The 22,295-nt window shown below is 43.4% G+C and overlaps 1 protein-coding gene and 1 pseudogene across 1 annotated transcript in view; both read right to left on the reverse strand.

Annotated features, from left to right (window-relative positions):
* Stxbp6 (syntaxin binding protein 6) overlaps positions 1–22,295 on the reverse strand; it is a 176,812-nt gene that overhangs the window by 82,618 nt on the left and 71,899 nt on the right. The window lies entirely within an intron of this gene.
* Positions 15,723–16,265, reverse strand: LOC125363641 (annotated as a pseudogene).

Consider the following 22,295-nt stretch of genomic DNA (forward strand, 5'->3'; position numbering starts at 1 on the left):
TAAGGAAGGGAGAGGTGTCTGCTAATGAGTATAAGATTTTACATATGTGACAGGTATCTGTTTGTACAAAACTAAATAAAAATATATATGCAATGCAGATATATACATTACGTATTTGTATACATTATGTATTTGCATATGGTATATATTTATATATACGTAATGAATATACAAACATAATTAAAAAGATGAGGAAGTTTACACAATCTGTAAATATATTAACAACACCGAGTTGTATACCTTAGGTGGTAAACTATGGTATTTAAACTATATTTTAATAAAGCTTATCTTTAAGATACAATACAAAGATTGTTGAAGGAGTCTGAATTGTGGGGTATTTATGGTTTAAGGAAATCACTGATAGTCATAAAGTTCATGAATACACTTAAGGCAAAAGAGAGGTGATTGTTTCTTAAAAACAAACAAAAATTAACTGGATTAGACAGTTATTAAATGTGGATGCCTATTGAGTGGGAATAGTTTCCATTGGTGAAATGGGAGAAAGGGGGGAAGTTTGATTTAATAAAACACTCTTGAATTTGCAGTGTAGTGAATGGATTAGGACTGGGTATACTTCTACTCAGGGCGAGTAGTTTATCTTAACAGAGACTTAGCTTCCATCATCTGGTGTTACTGTAGTCCTTAGTACTCTTATGTCTGAGTGCTAACTTGCAAACACTTAGTCTAGATATAAACTTTCGATTTTAATCTAAACTAAGATTCCCAAGAAAGGAGGTATAAAGAGATGTTTGTGGACTTCCAGGTTACCAATCACCTGGAATAACAAACTACCAATAACAAGCTCCTAGACGGGAAGACAGAAGGGAAGCAGGCACTTTGAATCTGAGAGCAAGTTCGACACGAGAGCCCTGCTGTAGCTCACAGATGAAGAGAGGAAGGATGGGCGAAGGTGGTCCTAACACTCCATGGGCATATGCGAAACTGAGACTAGGTAGACGGAAGGGATGGTTGGGGTTCAGAGCGGTGGGGGAGAATAATGAAAGGGGTGACACTGGCCAAGATATATTGTACTCACAAACTGGAGAGAGAGAGAAGGGGGAGGAGAGAGAGAGAGAGAGGGAGAGAGAACCGGTGCAAGGCGGGGAGATCAGAGTGGCGCAGGTTTTGTGTCTTCTATACTGAAGGAAAGGGCACAATTAGGTTTGTAAAACACTCAAAAATCAAGTTGTGTGCAGGGGAACTCCTTCCTAAGACGTTTAAAACAATCCCACTGCCAGATCCCATTCTGGCCCAGGGGACATTTAAAGGGATGGGAGAAAAGCTTTTAGGAGATTGCTCCACAAAAAAATAAACAACTAAATGCCCCCGCAGAGGACGGTGCATGGCGCCCAAATGCCAATCCCCGCCCCCCTCCCCCCCTCCCCCCCTGTGTGGAGGGCTGGGCTGATACTATGCACAGGGCCCTGGGTCTGGTCTTCAATATCTCAAGAAGACAAGAATAAAATGCAGTGTTTGGGGAATGTTTTATTAGCAACTGAAAAATAAATGCAAAGAAAAGAGATAATTCCCAAAGAGACAAACAAAAACTGAAACAATAGCAACAACAATAAAAACCACAGTCCGGGTTACCTTTGGCATACATCAGATTCTTGTGGAGAAAGGAAGTATTTTTCTTCAGAAAGAGTCAATAGGATTAAAAATTCAAAGAGCCTCAAATTTCCCTCAAGTCCCCTCCTGCCTCAGATTAAATTCTGCTCTCACCTGGCATCTGGGAGTGATTTTTTTTCCCTTTTAATGTGATTTACAACGATTTTTAACCAACCCGTGAATACACTTCACACCTGTGACTCTGTTGCATATCCTAATTTTCTCTCTGAAAACAGTGATTTGGTTAATTGAACAAACATAAATTGGTTAGTGGAAAGGGGTAGAGGAGAAGGTGAGGCTCGTGTGTGCGTGTGTGTGCGTGTGTGTGCTTCTTTCCACGCTTGCCTATTGAGGGATAGGACGAACAACTGCTAAACTCAATTTCTTATAAAACTTTACTGCTTACCGTCGCTGGAAGCCTGAACTCTGGAAGTGGGCTTACGATTCAGGACTAAGTACACGTATAATAGAGTTAACGAGAGATAAATTATGCGAAATTCAAAACTACAGAACTTTCATGCCCTATGAAAGAATTTTTTTAAAAAGGGGAGAGAAATCCTAGGAAACATTTCGCTTTAAATATCCTGAAACTTTAAATCTCATTATCACTCATAGTCTTGCCAATTCAAGGGAATAGAATATTAAACATCTAGGTGTCAAAAAGCACCACAAACACAACTTTTTCCTCTTTCCTCTTTTTCTCTTTCTGTGCCAGTAGTATGACTTGAACTCAGGGCTTCTTGCCTCTTGCTTGGCTTTACCACTCAAGACTGGCGTTTTACCACCTGGTCCACACCTCCACTTCTAGCTTTTTTTGCTGGCTAATTAGAGGTAAGAGTCTCTTGGATTCATCTGCGCAGCTGGCTTCAAATCACTATCCTTGGATCGCAGTAACTAGGATTACAGGTGTGAGCTACCAGCTTTATTATTATGAATCATATCACTATTATTCCCGAACTTTCTAAGATATATGAAGTCTCCCTACCTCTCTATTTTCACAAACCAGTCTTAAGCTAGTCAGTGTGGCTGCACTTGACATTCAGAAGGTGAAAGAAGAATGAGGAACTCAATCCTTGAGACTCACGTGGAGGAAGGCGGGTGGATATCTTTATGCATACAAGACTCCTTTGCCAAAGATGCATCTGATGTGGCCATTTTCTTTCCCTGAACTGGAAAAGTTCTGTTAGCCACGAGGCAGGACCAGCGTGCGCCGAGGCTCCTGGTACATCCGGGCTTCACCTTCTTCGCCTTCCCCCATCTCTGCTGCCATCTCCACGTCCCTAGCCCACTTCCAATCCCTGGTCTTGGCATCCACCTTTCCCAGAATACTATGAAGCGCTTGCTAAGCAACTCCCGCGTACAGCTGGAGACGGCGGTCTTTCCCCACAGACTGTGGTCGGCTTCGCTTGCCTTGGGGGAACAGAAAACCAAGCTACTGACCTCAAACCTACAAACCTGCTGTGTGGCGCGGGTTGCTGAATGCGTGACAAAGCACCAACTAAGGGGCTGATCGTGAATGAATACACGGGGTTTTTGCGTTGGAGAGGCATGGTTGCAAATAGGTTTGGTAAGAAAGTTGTGATCTCTCTCCCCACCCCCGCTTGTGGGTGACTGGCCAAAAGCCATGTAAGCCTCATTTTTCCCACCTATGAAACAGGAATCGCACCCCTGTGCTTCACAGGTAGGTGTGAAGATGTAAAGGAATATTTGTAAAGTTGTTGATCAACACAGTTCTATACAGACAAGGTGATGAATGATGGCAACAATGAGCATTGCTGTTGTTATTATTATTATTATTATTATTATTCCGTTGAACAAAAAAAACCCAGGGTGTGTTCTCCATTCCCAGTTCCACCCAGGAATCCACGTGTCCCTAGATCACAGTGCGATCCCTTAGAAGGAATTTACAGTGATGTTTTAAGAAATAGCCCTTTCACAACCATTTTGCAGGATTGCAGATACACGTACTAGAGGGAACGAGCTGAGCTCAAGCTATGTGATACCCTCTGTTTCTGGCTCTCGGGGGCCACCTTGCCAAGTCCAATGTCACCACGTGTGGGCGGGAGGGCAGGGGCTACAATGATGCCAGGGTCAGAGTCCACTGGCAGGGAGACACCAGAAGCCGTGCCTCTCCCGGGCAGCCCAGCTGCTCGCCTCGTCGTCCGGATCCGACGGCAGACTTGCGCGCTGATCCCCAAAGCGCTTGGGAAAGTCAGGCGGCAAATTACAGTCATTTTCTCTTAGGAAGGCATCGCCCCCATCCGCTTATCTTAACCTATCTTATTGATTGCTGTTCTTCCTACTATATTTTAAACCTAGAACGTGGCTCGTAAGTCCCAGCCCTTCCTTTCACAAGCTATTTCTTATTTCAAGGTTGGCTCCCCCCCTACCGGTGGTGGAAGGGGACCCCGTTCCGGCTATGCCTTCATCATCACTGCCCGCATTCTTCCATCTTCCTCTCGTCTCTCTTGTTTTCTCCTTTCTCTCCCCTCTGCCCAGGCCCCCCACCCCACCCCTTACCAGGCATTACACTCCAAGCCCCGCCAAGAGTCTTTTCATTCTTCGCTTGTTTACCTGGGTCTTTGCACAATCTGATTTATCATCTGCCAGCAGCCATCTCCCCAGAGTGAGTCCCCCTCCACGTCTCCCCTTCCATCCTTCCTCCCTTGCTTATTTCCCTCGGTCCCCTGCCTTTCGCTGGCCCCCACCCTGCTCTCCTCCCTGTTTCCAGCCACACAGGGGTAGAGCATTAGTAAAGATCGCCAGACTCGAAGGGGGCGCTTATAGAGTAACACGGAGTCCCTGCCTTTGTAGATGAGAACGCCGAGGGAAGGAAGGAAGGAAGGAAGGAAGGTTTAATTGTCTTCTCCAAAGCCGCCTGAGCAGGGAGTGAGTGGGCAGGCAGGGCGGACATCTCTGCTCTCAGCACCATTGCTGGTCACGTGGTCCAGGCCCCCAGTGCCAAAGGCGTCGTATCTTCCTGCTGCCAGCGTCAGGCTATGGACTCTGAACCTTCTCCACGTCGTTTACTGAATCACAGTGGCTACACGTCGGCTTGATGCCAAGACTTTTCCAAGAATACATGCCTATGACCCCCCGATTGCTACCAGCACAAAAGGACATTGCGCTTCTCGGTAGTAACCTTGCCCATAATATACTTGAGATATTATGACGCAAGTGTAGACTCTGGTCATTAATGAACCTAAATGAAAGAATGACGTGTCAAGTTCAGTGGTGAAAATATTTATGCTTCATATGTGGTGAGGCAAAGGATAAATGGGAAACCAATGCAACAGCGATACTTACATGACAGCATGTTGGAAATGAACTGTAAACTGGGGGTGTGTTTTGGGGAGGGAGGGAAGGTGGGAGAAGAATGAGGGAGGAGGTAACTAGCTTGACAAGAAAGGTACTCGCTACCTTTGTATGTAACTGTATGTACAGTATGTAACTGTAACCCCTCTGTACATCACCTTGACAATAAAATTAAATTAAAAAAGAAAGAATAACAAGTTTGGGTGCCCTCTTGGTGTTTGGACATCCTCACCAGCCATTCTATTTGTCTTTTTCTCCAAAGAATTCTGTGAGGCAAGCACATGATTCCCTCTTATTACATTCATCACTGTGCTGCCTCTAGCAGAGAGCTTGGGGTACTTACGACCACTGTGTGTGTGTGTGTGTGTGTGTGTGTGTGTGTGTAGCGGGGGCTATGCTGAGAGTAGCATGTAAGATCTGGACATGTGATGTTAGAGAGACACACACTAAAGACAGAACAAAGGGAAATGATCACTAGGAAGCAATACCTGATGAACTCCTTCATCTTCCATAAATTTTTCACTGGTGAGTTTAGAGCAAAAATAGCAAATCATAAAAAGAGACACAAACTGGGTGTTGGTGGCTCACGCCTGTAATCCTAGCTACTCAGGAGGCTGAGCTCTGAGGATCAAAGTTCAAAGTCAGCCCAGGTAGGAACGTCTGTAAGATTCTTACCATCAACTGACTACCAAAAATCTGGAAATGGCACCGTGTCAAAACGGTAGAACACCAGCCTTGCGATGGCTAACAGGTTTCAGTTTAGTTCCATACTATACTCAATTTGGTAAACTACTAGAGTCACAAATGTACCTATCTTTAAACAGATGACATGAGATTTACATAGGTAAAAAAGAATTCACCCTATCATTCTATGATGAATCCATCATAGAGTTTCACTAAGTGGTAAATTCTCCCAAACGCATTTTAATTTACTTGTTCACAAAATGTTTGGATATCTATCTCTTAAGAGTCCTTTTCCTCCCTACAAGACCCATCTAGATAAAGACAACCTTTGCTCAGCTTTCTGTTTCACACAAGCACGCTGCAAAGAGTAGAACACAAAGTTCTGTACAGAACATTTCCTACCATTATCAGTGAAATGAAACACGATGGATTCTATTTAAGGCTAACAATGACGGAGGCAAAACAAATGAAGTAACTAGAAATCCTACGGTGAGATGGAGCAGATACCCATGCCGTGGTCTCCACTTGGAAATCTACAGCCTAGTGGGGAAGGAAGCCTCTGTCTTGTGAAGTCCTGCCCGAGGTTCCCGGAAGAGAGGCCCTGTCATTCTTGCAGTGAGATAGCTCTTAACTCTCCAAGATACCTGAGCTGCTTCTCAGAAACATGCCATTCCATTTGTAAATAGTTACAAGAGTAGGGGTGTGGCTCAAGTTGCACAGCACCACCCGTGAGCAAGAAAAGCCAAATGAAAGGTCAAAGCCCCAGTACCAGCAAACACACACACACACACACACACACACACACACACACACACACACACACACGATAAACTAACCAAAACAGTAGGTTGGACATGATTCATTAATTGACATTTGGAGAGTCCTGAATAAGCTGGCATAAAGGTTTTCAAAGTGTTTTATAATCCGCAAATAAAAAATTAAATTTTATAATTTCCATTCTTCCCCTACACTAAAATGGGCAGGGAGACAAAATCAACTTAAAATAGACTTTTGAATTTTCTTGGACATTAATCTGATAATATAAAAAGAAAAATGAGGGAAGAGGTAACAAGTTGGATGAGAAATGTACTCTCTGCCTTACATATGAAACTGTAACCCCTCTGTACTTCACTTTGACAATAAAGAAAAAGAATTAATTAAAAAAAAAAGAATCCTTTCCCATTGCCTCTGCTAGAAGTGCCTAAAACATACTACCTAGAAAACTGGGAAGAAGCAAGTATTTCTGAGTGGTCTGAATGTCAAACAAAGATTTGACACTATTGTTAAGAGGGAAATATTTATTCAGCAAGGGATTTTCCCTGTTGGCTTTCTAGTTTTAATTAAGTTTTGGTAAGGGGATTTCATGCCTGTTTGTTTCTTTGTAGCTTTTCTTTCTATTACTTTTCTTCTTTACACCAATGAACAAACATTTATTTGATTTTGAACCAGCCTGGCAAAGTCCTGATTGAAAAGGAGGAGAGGTCTTATTAAAAGGAACCAACTAGAGAAATCACAGGTAGGTGTACAAATTGAGACAAGAGAACGGGGCATTTCTAGGTGTCTAAGGCTCACAATATCACTGGGTCTAGTCATAGGGCTGGGGACTTTCCTCCCATGTAGAAATGGCACAGAGCTAAGCGATGTTAGAGTCTGTTAATATGAGCAAGTAACAACTTATCATAAGTAAAAGAGTTGAAATTTCACATACTGAATGAGAAAAACATTGTTGTGTGGCTACTAAGGGCACTTGATACCCAGAGCAGACAGTCAATCTGTAAGCAAATAAATAAACAGTGGATTATGATTTTAGAAATTATTTCCAATGTGAAAACGGATCATCTGACAATTAGGAGAGTATAGTATGGTGGTTATGGACAACTCTGAACCCGGCTTAAGCACTGGATATGCTGTGGGGATGAGAGCAAGTTACTTCACCGTTCTATGCCTGGTTTCTCGTCGGTAAAAGGAGAGTAATCCTAATTACTTGGTTATAGGGGTGTTGTGAGGATCAAACGCATCAATATACATGTGACATTCCGAATGGAGATCTGGAGAAGAATAAGCAAGCACTATAGCAACTGTAGCCCCTGCTGCTGGGTTGTTTTTTTTTTTTTTTTTTAATAAACACTCCAACTGTTAACTAGCCAAAGTTGGCTTCCTAATTTAAAAAATAACGGAGTGAAACTCAAATTTTCTAGTGCACTAAAGCAAGCAGAACCCTTTACGTAGGATATTTTCACTGAATATTAAAAGCATAAACAAACCAAGACTGGACGGATTTCTAGTGCTTTTTCCGCGCAACGAATCTATTCTGCCAACACGGCCTGCGGCCTTAGATGCTGGGAACTTGCTATTCAAGAAGCACGTACATGGGCTGGGGATATGGCCTAGTGGCAAGAGCGCTTGCCTTGTGTACTTGAAGCCCTGGGTTCGATTCCCCAGCACCACATATACAGAAAATGGCCAGAGTGGCACTGTGACTCAAGTGGCAGAGTGCTAGCCTTGAGCAAAGAGAAGCCAGGGACAGTGCTCAGGCCCTGAGTCCAAGGCCCAGGACTGGCAAAAAAAAAAAAAAAAAAAAGAAGCACGTACACAAATGAAGGAACGATATGCGGTGGATGGCGGAGACTCCCACGCCTCACACCGGCCCGCGTCCCGGTCCTTCCGCACGCTCCCCGCCGCTCCACGGTTCAGCTCCCCTCGGAAGTCGCCCTCGGTTTCTGGGCCTGTTTCCTCCTTGGCCTCCGGGCTGCGTTGATGTCTTTGTGAAGCAGCATCAACTGGCACAAGCCACAGCATTTTTTCATGTTATCCATAACGGCTAAAGACAGAGCATATTTATGCTCGAAATCCTTTAAGAATCCTGAGTGAGATCCCAGGAGTCTCGACTTGCTGAGAAAGTTTCTGTAACTATCACCCTTTGCGACAGCCTCTTCTCTAGAGACATCTTCAAGGAACAGCTTATTATTTTCTGAATCGCTGATGCGGTCCTCTCTCCTGTTGCGGTGCTGCGAAGGCCGCTGGGACCCCTTGTCCTTCATCTCAGGGGTGGATGGCGGGCGCGCTCCCGTGGGTGACACTCGCAGAAATGTCACCCCCGCGGGGCGAGCGCGTCTTTTTCTTTATTAGAGTTCTCTCCTCCCTTCGCCAGGGTGTGGCAGCATGTAAAGTGAGCTATTCCCTGACTTTTAGAGCTGCAAATTTAATAAAGTCTTTTGTCCCCTGTTGGTTTTGGAGCGGGTACAATCAATCAGAGATTTAATTCTCATTAATCTCAGTTTACTGTGCAGACAGCCTGTGAATGACTCTCTGACGCTCTTCTACCTCTGCACACAGAGACAACCGGATGGAGGGAAAGGTAAGTAAATGGTAGGGCACTGAAAAGCGGTGGAACTTGAGGGCCCTGTGTTGTGCAATGCTATGCAATGCAATTTGAATAATCATCCCTAATGGAATTGATCTATCAGTCTTCCTTTTCTCACTTTACTTAGGAGACCAGAACTAAGCTATACAAATGCACGTCGTAACAGGTAGTTGTTTTTTTTTTTAAAAAAAAAAAACACGGCCAATTCTAAAAACCACGTACAATTGTACAAGAGAAAAAGAGAATCCAGTTCCTAGCACTACAATGTAAACAACTTGAAGTTAGAGCCAGAATATTCTAGAATATAGGAAGATTACAATTCACCTCTCATTAACCTTACTCCCTGTCAGTATGTCTAAACACACCAGGCATTCTCAGTTTGCTTTGTTGTGTTTTTTCCTTCCGTGGGTTTTTGTTTTTATTCTCATCACAGCCATATGCTAAGCTGTTCATTTACAATTTTAATAGTGTCTCTAGATCATAAACCCATTATTTCTTCTCCCACTAGCTTATTAGTCTATTAACAACCTCACACTGTGAAAACAAATTAGAATTGGATAACCTACCCAGTTTTGACACCACTTTCCAGCTCTTTAGCAATCGCTTCAGATACTGATAAACCTAAATATAGAAGCGAGAAACACATCGCTGAAATAATTTAGTGTCTCGCTGATTAGAGCAGAAACAGGCAATCACTCTCTCAGAGCCTCCAAGTCAGCCTTGTGGCTGTCATATCTGATCGTGGCTTATTTGGGACTTATTCATTCCAAAGGCACTTCAGAGGATCCACTCCCGGAATTTCAATATTTCTTTGCATTCGTATTAAGGAAGATAAGAGAGTCTTTGGTGCTTGAAATTCACCCCAAAGAGTTCTGAATCATTCCTTTTGGTTGGAAGTTTCCACTCAAACCTGACACAGTCACTGGATTTTAATAGACGTATGACATTTCACAAGACGGAGCGATGACAGAAGGTAGCATGGAAGAAGTTCAGGAGGACCACTAGGGGAAACACACCCTTCAGGGTTTCCACCTTACAGCCAAACCAAAGACAGCCGAAGACAACGCTCAGAAACAGTGAGTGAAAAAGTTTTTAAAAAGACTTCACACCGGTTGACTCTTCAGAAATGTGCCCTTCAACCGACCCAAAGTAGGCACTGGATACGTGAGCAGAATCTGCAGCCGTGTGGAGAGACATGTCACGTAGCTATTGTGAAATCAGAAGCCTTTCCAACTTCCCATTTTACACACCGGCCCCCACCCGCCCTTCCCTCTCTCCGCAGGGCCATTTCCCCCCTCCACTGCTTCGGCGCGTGCAGCCCGCAAGCGAGAGGGCGCATTGCTCAACGTCCGCAGACGCTGACGGCAATCCGTAATCCAACCCGGCCCCTCCCTGATACAGCACATTGTTCTGTCTTTTACTAGAGGCTTCCGAGATTTAAAGTAGTACAATTTGCTGTTCTAAACAGCATTCATGCTCACGTTGGCAGTTTCGGGGAAGTTTTATTGTTGAACTTCCAAGGAAGCTAATAAACATTTGTCTGGTTTCCCATTTAGATTTTTCAGTACCCAAAGAAATACACAGCACAAGCGGAATTTTTTTTTTCTTCCCCAAATCAGATATTTCTATCAGCAACAAAATGTTATACACTGCACCGGCTTCAAAGGGCTTCAGTAGAGAAATAATGTTCTACGGAGGACAGGCAAGCGACCTGGACTTCACCCTGGGCATCAGCCAACAAACTCCAATGACTACTGACAGGAAACAGGTTCCACTTAACCTCCTCCTCCCTCCTTCCCCCATCCCAACCTCTGCGGGACGCGTCAGTCAACAGGCTTCTAGATGACCCAGAAAACACCGGGCCTCACCGGTGGACTTCATTCTATCTAAGAAATAATGTGGGTGTAGCTGCGACACACAGGGCGGAAACTTTTCTAGGCACTTCAGCCGACAAACGCGCCCCGGGCCATGGGGACAGAAATGTTTTATTTCCTTAGATTTCTTCAAGACTTGCCGGGCGGCTGCTGGCGCAGAACGAATCCACTCTGGAAAGTGCAATCCACTTGAGGCTGTGACGTGTTCTTCAGAGGGCTAATCACAGCATTCTGGTACAGCAGTCCCAGGGCAACTCAAACGAAGACAACTCAGTGTGTCTGCGTTTGCCTAAAAAGTGGAGAGTGTAGAATAGTTTACGACGCTCTTATTGCATCCAGTGAACTTCGAGTTTTTGAAGAAAAGCCGTATTTTATCAGAAAATGGAATCGTACCACAGAAGAAAAGTCTTCGTCGCGACTGTGGTCTTATTTCAGTTATGACATAGATTTTAAAGACAAAACATTCATTTGGACATAATATTCTGAAATGGTATTTTATATGATGACCAGTTGGGGCAGAATGCTTTGGTTTTTACTTTGTTTTTCTTTTTTTTTTAATTTCTTCTGCGAACTACATAAATCACTTTATTTTTCCAGTGGTCACACCTCGTGTGGCTGCCATGACAATGGATGATAACACTAAGCAGAAACTTCCTGAGATATTCTACCAGGGTATAAAGAGTATATGTTTATACAATTACAATAGTGCCCAAGAATGTGGACTTGGGCCTACGTGTGTGGGGATAATAAGACTGGAGGCATTAGTCCATTTATAAGAAAAAAAATGTTTACTTGTCATTTTCCCCTGATCTTGATAAAAGTATAGAAAAAAGGATTATCTGAATGTGTAAAAATTAACATCTTGTTTAGCCCTATTGTGTATCCTTAGCACTGATTTGGATTTCATTGTAACATCTGGATTAGTAAAAGAATATTTGCTTATGGAACCATTTAACGTTTGTAAGTATAAAGCAGGATCTAACTGACTCTTTAAAGATCTTGGCTTACTGACTATAATGAGAGGGAGGTGAGAACAGGATAGGAAGATGTCACGGGCTCCAAAAAAGAGATGTTGGTGACTTGGAGTCGTGGGGTAGCAGTTACATGGACAGAAAGTGTTGAATCTGGACTGTTATATCTGAAGATATACCGGGATTTATCTGGGATATATTTTGAAGGCAGAACCAACAACTCTTGAGTAGAGGTGGAGAGTAAAAGAAATGGAAGATCAAGGATAATTCCAAAACTTTTGGGGTGAACATTTAAGTAGGTCAACTACTGCTATTTGAGATTTAAAAAAAACAACAACAAAAACACAACTCAGAGAGAAGAAGAAGGGATCTGATACGCAAAGAGGAAAACAATGGCTTTGTTTTTGGCCCAGTTAGGTTTGGGATATCTGTTCGATGCATAAATGGAAATGGTGACTGGACAGCTGTATACAAAGATTTGAAGTAGTGGGAAAAGGTATAAAGGATAAAGACCGAAATCTGGGAGTCTGAGATGGTTTTGAAAGTCACAGAACTGTAAATTGAGTCAGGAGCGTGCGCGCACGTGCATGTGTGTGTGTGTGTGTGTGTGTGTGTGTGTGCGCACACACGCACAGATAAAAGGCGGAGATACGTAGGTACTCTGGCTTACGGTTTCGGAGGCACCCGGCACCACCCTTACGGGCCTGTGGTGAAGCAGAGGCTCATGGTGCGAAGGTGAGAGAAAGAGCGCATCTCACCATTGGTTCCGTCCAAGGCCCACTCATCTAAGCCTCTCGGGGCACACTTACAGGGACACCCAGACGTGGTGGTACCTCTCAATCCAAGCAATAAGCAAATCCAAATTAACTACCACAGTAAGCACACTGAACCTTTACTTCTTTTTACTATATTTTTATTATCGTTACGCAGCTGTACAAGGAGGTGACGATCAAGAAAGCAGCTTCTGAATACAGTGCATCCTAATCGAGCTCATCCCTTTCAGCAGTCTCCTAGAACAACCAGGAAATGACTGTGAAGTTGTTTATGAAAAAGTCTCAAAAAAATCTCTAACAAAAACTCTCAAAAGTCCTTTTCTTATTTTTGACATTCAAAGTTAATGTATTTTCACGTGTTATTTTAGCTCTCTTGGGGTAATAAGACGAATGGATGAAGGGAATATATAAAGACGCAACAGAAAACTCTCTAAGGAAATGATGTTTTCCATAGAGGATCATCTAGAACTGCATATTGCAAAAGCCCACATTATTCTAACATAGCACCGAAATGAGAAACTTTTAGTTGAAGATGAAAAAATGGAAGGCCAGATGTAGGATTACTTAGGATTCTCAGCTTCTTAGAGCAATTAACCATTTACTGCACAGAATCCTACAAAGCTTCCTAGCTGGAGATATATTTTGTTGGGCAATATTTGTAATACAGAAATTTGTTTAAGAAACAAATACAATTAGGAATGTGGAGAAAAGAAACATGTTAAAAATGAACTAAGAGAAACTGTCAAAACAGCAGAGAAACATATAAAAAAAAAACTCCAGAAGAAAGAGAGCCATACACATGATTCATGAACAAACCAAAACAAACCCCACAAATTCAATAAAGTTACAAGTTAAATAAGAATAGAACAAGAATGATCTGTGTTTCAACAGGGAAATAAAATTTATGGAGGCAGGTGTGGTAAAAGTTGTGAGAGAAAGTGAAGTTGGTAAGATGGATTTGGATGGGCTTTATAGTAAAAAGCTTTTTCTAAAACTATAATGAGAGTAAATGTATCCATAAATAGTGTAAAGCTTCTAATGCACATATACAGTTGTAACTGCAAGATAAGCAGAAACAGAATTATGCCAGATTGCTTTTTCTCTGATGTCTTTTATTCAAACCAGAGTTTAGTCCCTAAAGTCTTTCTTCTCAGCTGTAGCTTTATTGTTGGTCTTGGAAAAAAACCTCTTCCTGATCAACACACACCTCAAATAACTTAACATCTATGCAGGCACTGGGCAGGAATAATTTGGCAACTCTCATTCCTATCGACTTTCAAAGGAGCGGCCTAGCTCTCAAGTCCAAAACACACAGAAGAAATATGAAAAAGTGTGTAGAATCACCAAGGTCATGTGACCTTTCCTTTGGTTAAAAAAGATAACAAGTATAACTTTAAGTTGGCTAGGACTACACATCTTTGAAATCGTCCTGTTGTTTTTTTAATGTCTGAAGATGGATTGCCCCATCGCTTGGGGCCCTGCGTCAAGTCAGAGTCACAACTCAGAGCCGTGCAGCAATCTAATGGCTCCCTGCCCCGTTCCGCTGGTCACCAACTCTACTTGAACAGTGATCGCCTGTCCTTCCCATGCCGGGCGGTCTTCCCCACTCAACAACGTGCCTCATAGCTAAAGGACCGGAGCGCTTGCCCCTTGGGCACTAAGAAACTCACGGGAGGTTACCAGAATCAGAGTGGCATGCTCTTTGGATGGGGTACCATGGCGCACGCCACAGTCAGAGGGGAGCCGTCACAAGAGTCTGCAATAAAACGAAGCCTTGGGACGCAAACCTGTACGGAGAGCGTGGAGAAGAAGAAAGCCCATTCATTCTGCACTGGCCCTCACCTTACAGGTTAGACTTCATCACATTTAAATTACCATCTCCTATTAAGACACGCTATTACGTGATGCTCCGTACGGAGAGGCTGCCCGTTAAACTACCATACGATACATTTTGTGATGTTCTTTTACTTCATCTATGCTCTCTCAGACTTAAATTTATATATCATGCTGTTTGGTTCCTATGCATGCATATATATTTATTTTATTTTATTTTTTAAAGGAATATAAAACTATTTATTGACCACTGTTCACCATTATTTACAATAAAGTTAACAATATACAGTTGGGTAACATTCTGATTACTACAAAGTTGTTTCTCTGGCTTTTGTGGAACCAGTAACCCAATACTGAAAACAATTGAGCCTACATGTAAGGAATGTGTTGGGGTAAAGGAAAAGCATGCAGGTCAATAATTATAAAATTCTGTTCACTCATTTAGGCCAGCAGGTCCTAAATAGTCCCATGTCTAACCAGCTGATTTTACATTTCCATGAGCTGAGTGTTAGATAGCCCATGACCCAATATTCTGTAAAGGAATGCTCACGACAGAAAATTCTAGTGAGAGGAAATCAAGATTTGTCTCTTCTCATCTGGGTGAGGGAAGTTGTTATTAGCTTAATTTTTTTCCTTTCAAGAAGTTTTGCAAAGCTATTGCATTGGCATATCTATGGCAGAGGCAGGAGGACCTAAAGTTTGAGGCTAGCTAGCCTGGCTACCTAGGAAGTTCAAGGTGAACCTGAGCTTCCTAGAGACCCTGTCTCAAAAATCAACAAAAAACTAAAACAAGGGCCAGGGATGTAACTAAGTGATACATCATCTACCTATATATGCAAGGCTGTGGGTCTGATGCCCAGTACCTCTAAACAAGCAAAATCTCCAAAACCAAAAACTACCTATGTAAATATTTTGTTTACACACATACAAACACAAAAAAGAAAATTCAGGATGGTCCTTCAACATAGCAGTTAAAGACAAGTTGTTCTGATTAAGTAATGACCCCTCAAAATTGCCTAATATTAAAAAAGGCCACAATCTGTTTCTGAATGCAGAGGAAATATACCATGGCATTAAACATTATTTTCCGATAAAGTAAGCAATTACAGAAAGCCTTTATTATATTTGTTCAAAGTAACCAGTGCTATTAAGGAAAAAAGAAAAACCTCAACTCCCCCAATACTACTTTCAAAACCAACATGTCATACTTGATTTTCATTAGAATGTAGTTGTTGTTTCACACCATTAATTCAAAAACCAAGACTTGGATTTTATCTATATGTATAAATATATATATATATAAAAAGCAATGCAAACAATTATTGAGCTTCATCTTCTGGACAAGAATGCCAAGTTAGTCTCTCTTCATAGAAAGCAATCACAATCTGAGGACACTTCATAGTCGCCTCTTTCGCCAGCACCAAGTCAGCTTCATCTGAATCTTTCCATTTCATGAGAAACATCAATTCTCCACTGCTGCCTGTGGCACCAATGATTCGTTCAGGATCCAGACCCCTAGCAAACCCCCTCGGTTCGTCAGCAGCATCTCTTTTCTTCTTTGATTTGCTATCATCAGATTCACTGTCCGATAAAGATTTTCTTTTTGTACCATCCTTTTTCTTTACCAGCTTTCTGAGAATTAAGAAATGCTTCAATGAATTCTGGACAATCTAAATTTTCTTCAGGTTCCCAAGTATGATCAGCATCTGTAAATCCCTTCCACTTCAGGAACTATTCTACCTTCCCATTCACTTCACGTCGGTCCAGTATTTTTTTCTACAACAAATTCTTCAGGCTCTGCTTCTTCAACATTTTTACTCTTTCCATTCTGTTTCTTTCCCATTTTTTGCAATGTAGTCTTGTTGGAGGCCATTTTTAATTGTAGACTTGAAGAGCTATTACTCAGATGCTCCAGTCGTGATCCTGCAGCAGCAGCAGCGTCCTATATGTATTTATTTATATATATTATATATATATATATATATAAAACACTATTACCTTTTTGAACACTATTTGCAGGGCAATTATAATCAACCTACCTTAATTGAAGCGATGACAATATAAACACTTATGCCTAATCTGCATATATAGTCGCAACCATGACTGCCACCTGGCTGATAACAATTTAAAGACGCCACGGCTGCTAAGATGCAGCTTGGGAGGTAGCGGGAAATGCCAAAATAAACCTTAGGAGCACAGTAAACCTGAGAATGCTTGCTGTCAAAATTTTAGCAATTTAGGATTTTCTTTTGTAAATGATGTTGGCAAATGCTATATGTTCCACTGGCATTCCCCAAACGTCATGCTTTTGTCTAAAACCAAGACTAATGTACACGGTACACCTCAATTCTGTAGAGAGCCCTGTCAGACAATCCGAATGGTCTAATCCTAGAGTGAAACACTCCGCTGGAGTAAATAGGACGACTCCTACTGGGATGGTTCCCAGTGTTAAACATGACGACACAACGAACGAATTATTCTGAAAGGATGGAGCGTGGAGTTTTAGTTCCCCAAGTTATCCTCCCGTGGGCAGAGTCACTTTAGTGGAGAACACGACTGCTTACAGGGATCGCGTGCGTGCAAGAGCGGCAGCTCCGTGTCATGACTCAAGTCAATATTCCATCTACAGCTTCTCCTTCTTGCTCAGCCGGCTTGACGCTGCCAGCCTGTGTTCTGACCTATCGTACACAGGTTGGCTGCCGGCCGCTAAGTCCTGCAGGTCTATTTTCATGCTGGTGCGTGCCGTACACCTATTAGCTTGGTTGAAACTGTTCAGAACAACAGTCTCCATACCATCCTACCTCACCCGCCTCTGACCCTCAGCAGACATTAACACTAAGGAATCCTACGGAGGCCTGGTTACGTGGCGTCTGTCCTATCACTTGGAGAAAGAAAATTAAGCCATGACGTTTGACCGCACAGCCACGTCTCTGGGTTTTATCCATGAATTCATCTGCTGGGACTGAGCGAGTGCACCTTGCCAGACACTATGCTAGTGCCATATTTATAAACCTGAGTAAGACACTGTCACTAACCTCAAAGTCTCATCGCCTATCTGGAAAGAAAACATGTTTCCATCGAAGGACACTACGGTCGGGGCCACATGCAGGTACTTGTGGGAGAAAACAGGTGAGAGATAGCTGGAGGTTGTCATCAACCATCATCAGTGTGAGGAAATGGAAAATATTACCAAGGTGGAAGAGAGTTCATCACACTAAGAAAATGGCTAAAATAGAGAGACTGTATGTTGGGTGGGGGAGTGGGGGGTTGCTGTGGGTGGGACAAGTAATTGAGAAACCATACCAGTAGGAGCTCGCAATTCTAATCAGAGTTCTGACGTAGGTCCCTGGGCCAAGAAGGAACAGATCCTATGTCCAACTACCCGCTCCAGGTATACTGCCATGCGAATCGGCCCCAACACTCAGCCCTAACACCTCCTCGGGGTGGGGTCTACACCACACATACACACTGTTCCAGCTTCCATTCCTGTCTCCTTCCTCTTCTGGACTCAAGGACCCTCGGTGCGAAAGCGTCCAAGAAACAGACGCTTCTCAGAGCCTGCGGAGAGCTTTATGGAGGAGCGTGTGGCTGAGCGTCAGCAGTCAGCTAGGATGTGTATCAGAACAGCTTCCTCCACAGCAAGCATCTCTGACTGACATGTTTACTTCAGTTCGTCCTGTGTGTGAGGAACTCGAGACTGCCAAGAGATTCGCTGAGGAGAAGAAGGAATGTAAATCTGGCAGAGGGATACAATCAACTTGTGTCTCGCTCTGTCTCTGTGTGCGTGTGTATGTGTGCACGCGCGTGCGTGTGCACGCTAGTACTGGGGCTTGAACTCTTGCTTCACTTTTCTGCTCCAGGCTGGTGCTCTACCAAAGCCACCCATTCACTTCTAGCTTTCTTCTGCTTAGAGATAAGATTCTCATAAAGTTGCCTGCTGGAGGTGGGGTGGGGGACATAATAATCAGTAGTCATTTCCTAATCAGCCTTGAACCATTTGCGTACGTGTACGTGTGTGGGGGTGTGCTTGTGCACGCACACATGTGTACCAGTCCCCAGGACTTGAACTCAGGGCCTGGGCACTGTCCCTGAGCTTTTTGTACTCAAGGCCGGGGCTCTAGCTCTTCAATAACAGCTCCACTTGCAGGTTTTGTGGTCATTAACTGGGGGTCTGTCTCGGGAGCTCTCCTGATTCAGTTGTCCTAATCCCATGCTCCCCATACCCGAGACCGAGCATCCGGGGCTGCAGACGTGGCTGTGCGGTCAAATGTCATGGCTTAATTTTCTTTCTCCAAGTGATAGGACAGACGCCACGTAACCATTTTTAGGTGAGCAGTGGAGATCTTGACATGAGCTGTGAAAATGACGGCCGAGGCACGAAGTGGGGAACTATCTGAGCTTACGTTTTTCATCCCTAAAAATTACAAGGGTTTAAAAGCTGATTGGATAGCCAAAGGCACGTTGTCTACGATGGTACGTGGAGGTGACAAATCACTGTTTCCCCAGACTCTGGGCAGGGTTCACATACCACCGCGAGAAAGAGAATACTGCCGAAAGATTTACCACAGTTATCCCCACCATCTAACTTTTAGACCTTCAGTGGCCACATTGTGTAGGAGATAGTGTATTGTCCAGAAAACTGTCATGTTGCATGAAGGCTAATTTCTCACGTTCTTCCCAAGAACAATGACAAAGGCAGGATTAAATGGCCAGTCGTCTTGTCTCTGTGTTTTGTCTGCTGACAGTTTGATTTTGTTGTTGTTGTTGTTCAACATTTGCTAAACAAAACCGCCTTTGATCTAAGGGTAGGTTGTACTGACATGACCACAAAAAGAAATCTGTTACCTACAAATGACAGGCATCCTTACAAAACATGGTAACGGGGACATTCGTGCCTTCTGGCTCTTTCTCAATTCCACACACAAATACATTACTGCATACTAGTTTTCAAACCGATTGAAAAAAAATTAAGATAGGTAGGAAGAAAAAATGCCCTAGAAAACAAATGAAAGAGGAATCTCTCTCTCTCTGTGTCTCTCTCTGTGTGTGTCTCTCTCTACCTCTCTCTGTCTCTCTGTCTCTCTCTCTCTCACACACACACACACACCAAAAATACCCCAAATCTGAAGTGAAGTTGGGATCAGATCTTTAAGACAAATCCCTTCCACTAAGTGTTGTAGATTTGTTCTCTAGGATATGGCAGGGGGTTATTAACACCCAACTTATGTTCTCTTGTTAGCAGCACCTTGATTATGATGGTAGCAGGGTAGTAGGTAGACGGGAGGTGTGCAGTATATTTCGATCTCATCCCACTCAGAGTTAGGGCGGAAGCGTTCTGGCCAATGGAATGTTCTAGACAGTCATTTAGGTTTCACAGAGAACCCCCTGAAAGTAGGCGAAGTCCTTCCACTTTCTGCCCTGACTCTTCTTCGTTCCCTCCAAGGAGCAGATGGGGCCTTGCAGGTGGCTCATCCCCTGGAAGCCACTGGCAATCAGAGTCAGGTAAGGTAGACAGAGCTGACAGGCCACGGAGCCTGGGGGCCACCTGGACTCCTAAGGGGAAAACACACTCCTGAGTTACTCAAGCCGCCACCCATGTAGGCTTTCCATTTGGCTTCGCAGAGCAGAATCCCGACTGGTAAACGATTCGTTCCAAACGTTCCATCAGAGCCAAAACCTTAACATTTTCACACCTTTCAGTTTTATGTTCTTTGGTGACATTTAGTAATTAAATTCTGAATTCTTCACTAAAAAAGCAAGCTCAGTGAAAACTGCCAGGTGGAGCTCTAAAGTAAAGAAGGGCACATGAAAACCTAATTGCCATGGAAAATAAAAAGCTAATTGTTCTTCAGAATTGAATTGACCATATTCAATAAAAAAAAATATACTGCTATGTAATTGGATTACAGCATTCAAAAAGAGATGAAAATTGGTTTCAATGGGTAGAATAATGTCTACATCTTGACCTTTCAATAAATCATTATAAATCTCCAACCGTGGGAGCTCTCTTTTTAACTCTGAAGTAAAAGAACTGAAATGCATGCATATTTTCTTATTTAAAAGGAGTACTTTGGTGACTCAAAAATAGGTACTTATACAGATATTGAAATTCATCTGTTGCTTTTTTTTTAACATTAAGCAAAATGGATTTTAAGTGCCTTGTTAGCCCTCTTAGATATGAAACAGAAATTAGGGTTTATTATTGCTGAGGTTTTTTTTTTTCTTTTTTGGCCTTTCTCTGTCCTTTCTGAGCCAGTCAAAATGTAACTTCCTTTGCAAAAGGCTTAGAGTATGCAACAACAAAATGCCGTCATGCAGTTGAAGTGTGGCTCAAGTGGTAGAGCACCAGGCTTAAGTAAAAATGCCAGTAAGTGTGCCAGGCCTTGAATTTGGTACAAAACAATGCTGTCAATTTAGGGGGCCAAGGAATGAAAAGAGCATGACGTTTTACTTTTTCCTGTGCAAGGATCTGAAATTCTACGAGCGTTACCATGACTGTGAGGGCCGCAGTATGGCGTCTTTTGGGTTTTCCCCGCCAGCCACCAGGGAGAGGAATAACAGTAAAACATTCTCCAACTAGGGCAGGGCAGACTCAGATCTGAGGCAGCAGAGGAGAGACACAGCTGTTATTCTTCTTGATTTCCAACTCCCTAGGAATAAAGTTCGAATTATTCTGGCCAAATCGGGATGCCATCAGCCCTCCTCCCCTCCCCTGGCCATATGCATGCACAACCAGGGCTTTGTGGGGTGCACTTAGGGAGGGGGTCCCTCTGAAGGCTGCCCCGTGAAAATGTGAGTCCTCTGAACAGTATGCATTGCACGGAGCACTTTGTGACATGCAGAGCGAAGCTGAAGACGCCAGAACAAGAAGAGGCTTGGGGTCTTTTTGTCCACGCTCTGGGTATACCTAGCTCAGTCAGGAAAGACTTTGAGACCAAGATCTTCCAACCCAGGCTCTTATCACCACCATAGACCATGAGCACATAGAGCAGAACAGAGACATAGCTACTATGTTCCGATCCTAGTCTTTCCAAACTTTTCTCTCCTCTCTAGTTTTGTGAGTAACTTCCTTTCTTGTTTTCTCCCACCTTCGGATGTGGAAGCCGGTGCTTCTCTTCTGATCACATCCCAAGCCTACCCCCTTTGGTTATCTGTCTCGTTCCCCATCTCTCTGTTTCCTTTCCGTACGTGCTCCATCTGTTTGCATCAGGAGTGCTCTCTGCTGCTTTATAAAAGGCACACTGGAAAGCCTTCTGGGCTGTTTCTATGGAACACGGGGAGTTTGTGGGAAGAGAATGAGAATAAGAGCACGAGCCTTAGCCTCGACTTTGCCACTAGCAAAAGCTACGACCTTGGAGACAATTTCTCTTACGAGGCTCTTATTTCCTATTGACAACATAAGGACAATGCCCTCAACGCTGTCTAAGACTCACAGTTCAGTGAAGCACTTCCTAAGAAACGACTTCACATACAATGTCTTGAAAGCTATGCCCCGAGGGTGCCCAATTTATGAAGTACAGAAATAATCCTCGCACTTTAGTGTGTACAGGAACTAACCAGAAAAGTTTGTTTGAAAAAGCAGATTCCCAGCCTGGCGATGGCGGCTCACACCGGGAGCCTGAGCTGCTCAGGAGGTTGAGCTCTGCGGACAGCGGTTGGAAGAAGCCAGCCCAGGCAGAAAAGTCCAAGAGACTGTTATGTCCAGTTAGCCCACAAAAAAACTAGAAGTGGAGGTGTGGCTCAAGTGGTAGAGGGCCAGTTGTGAGCAAAAATGCCAAGTGAGAGCCGGAGGCCATGAGTTCAAGCCCTGTGACAGGCAGGCCCCCCTACCTCCGCACACAGCAGATTCTTGGCACGCACTCCCCGCCATGAT

This window comes from Perognathus longimembris, chromosome 14 (assembly GCF_023159225.1).
Source record: "Perognathus longimembris pacificus isolate PPM17 chromosome 14, ASM2315922v1, whole genome shotgun sequence".
Taxonomy (NCBI): Eukaryota; Metazoa; Chordata; class Mammalia; order Rodentia; family Heteromyidae; genus Perognathus; species Perognathus longimembris.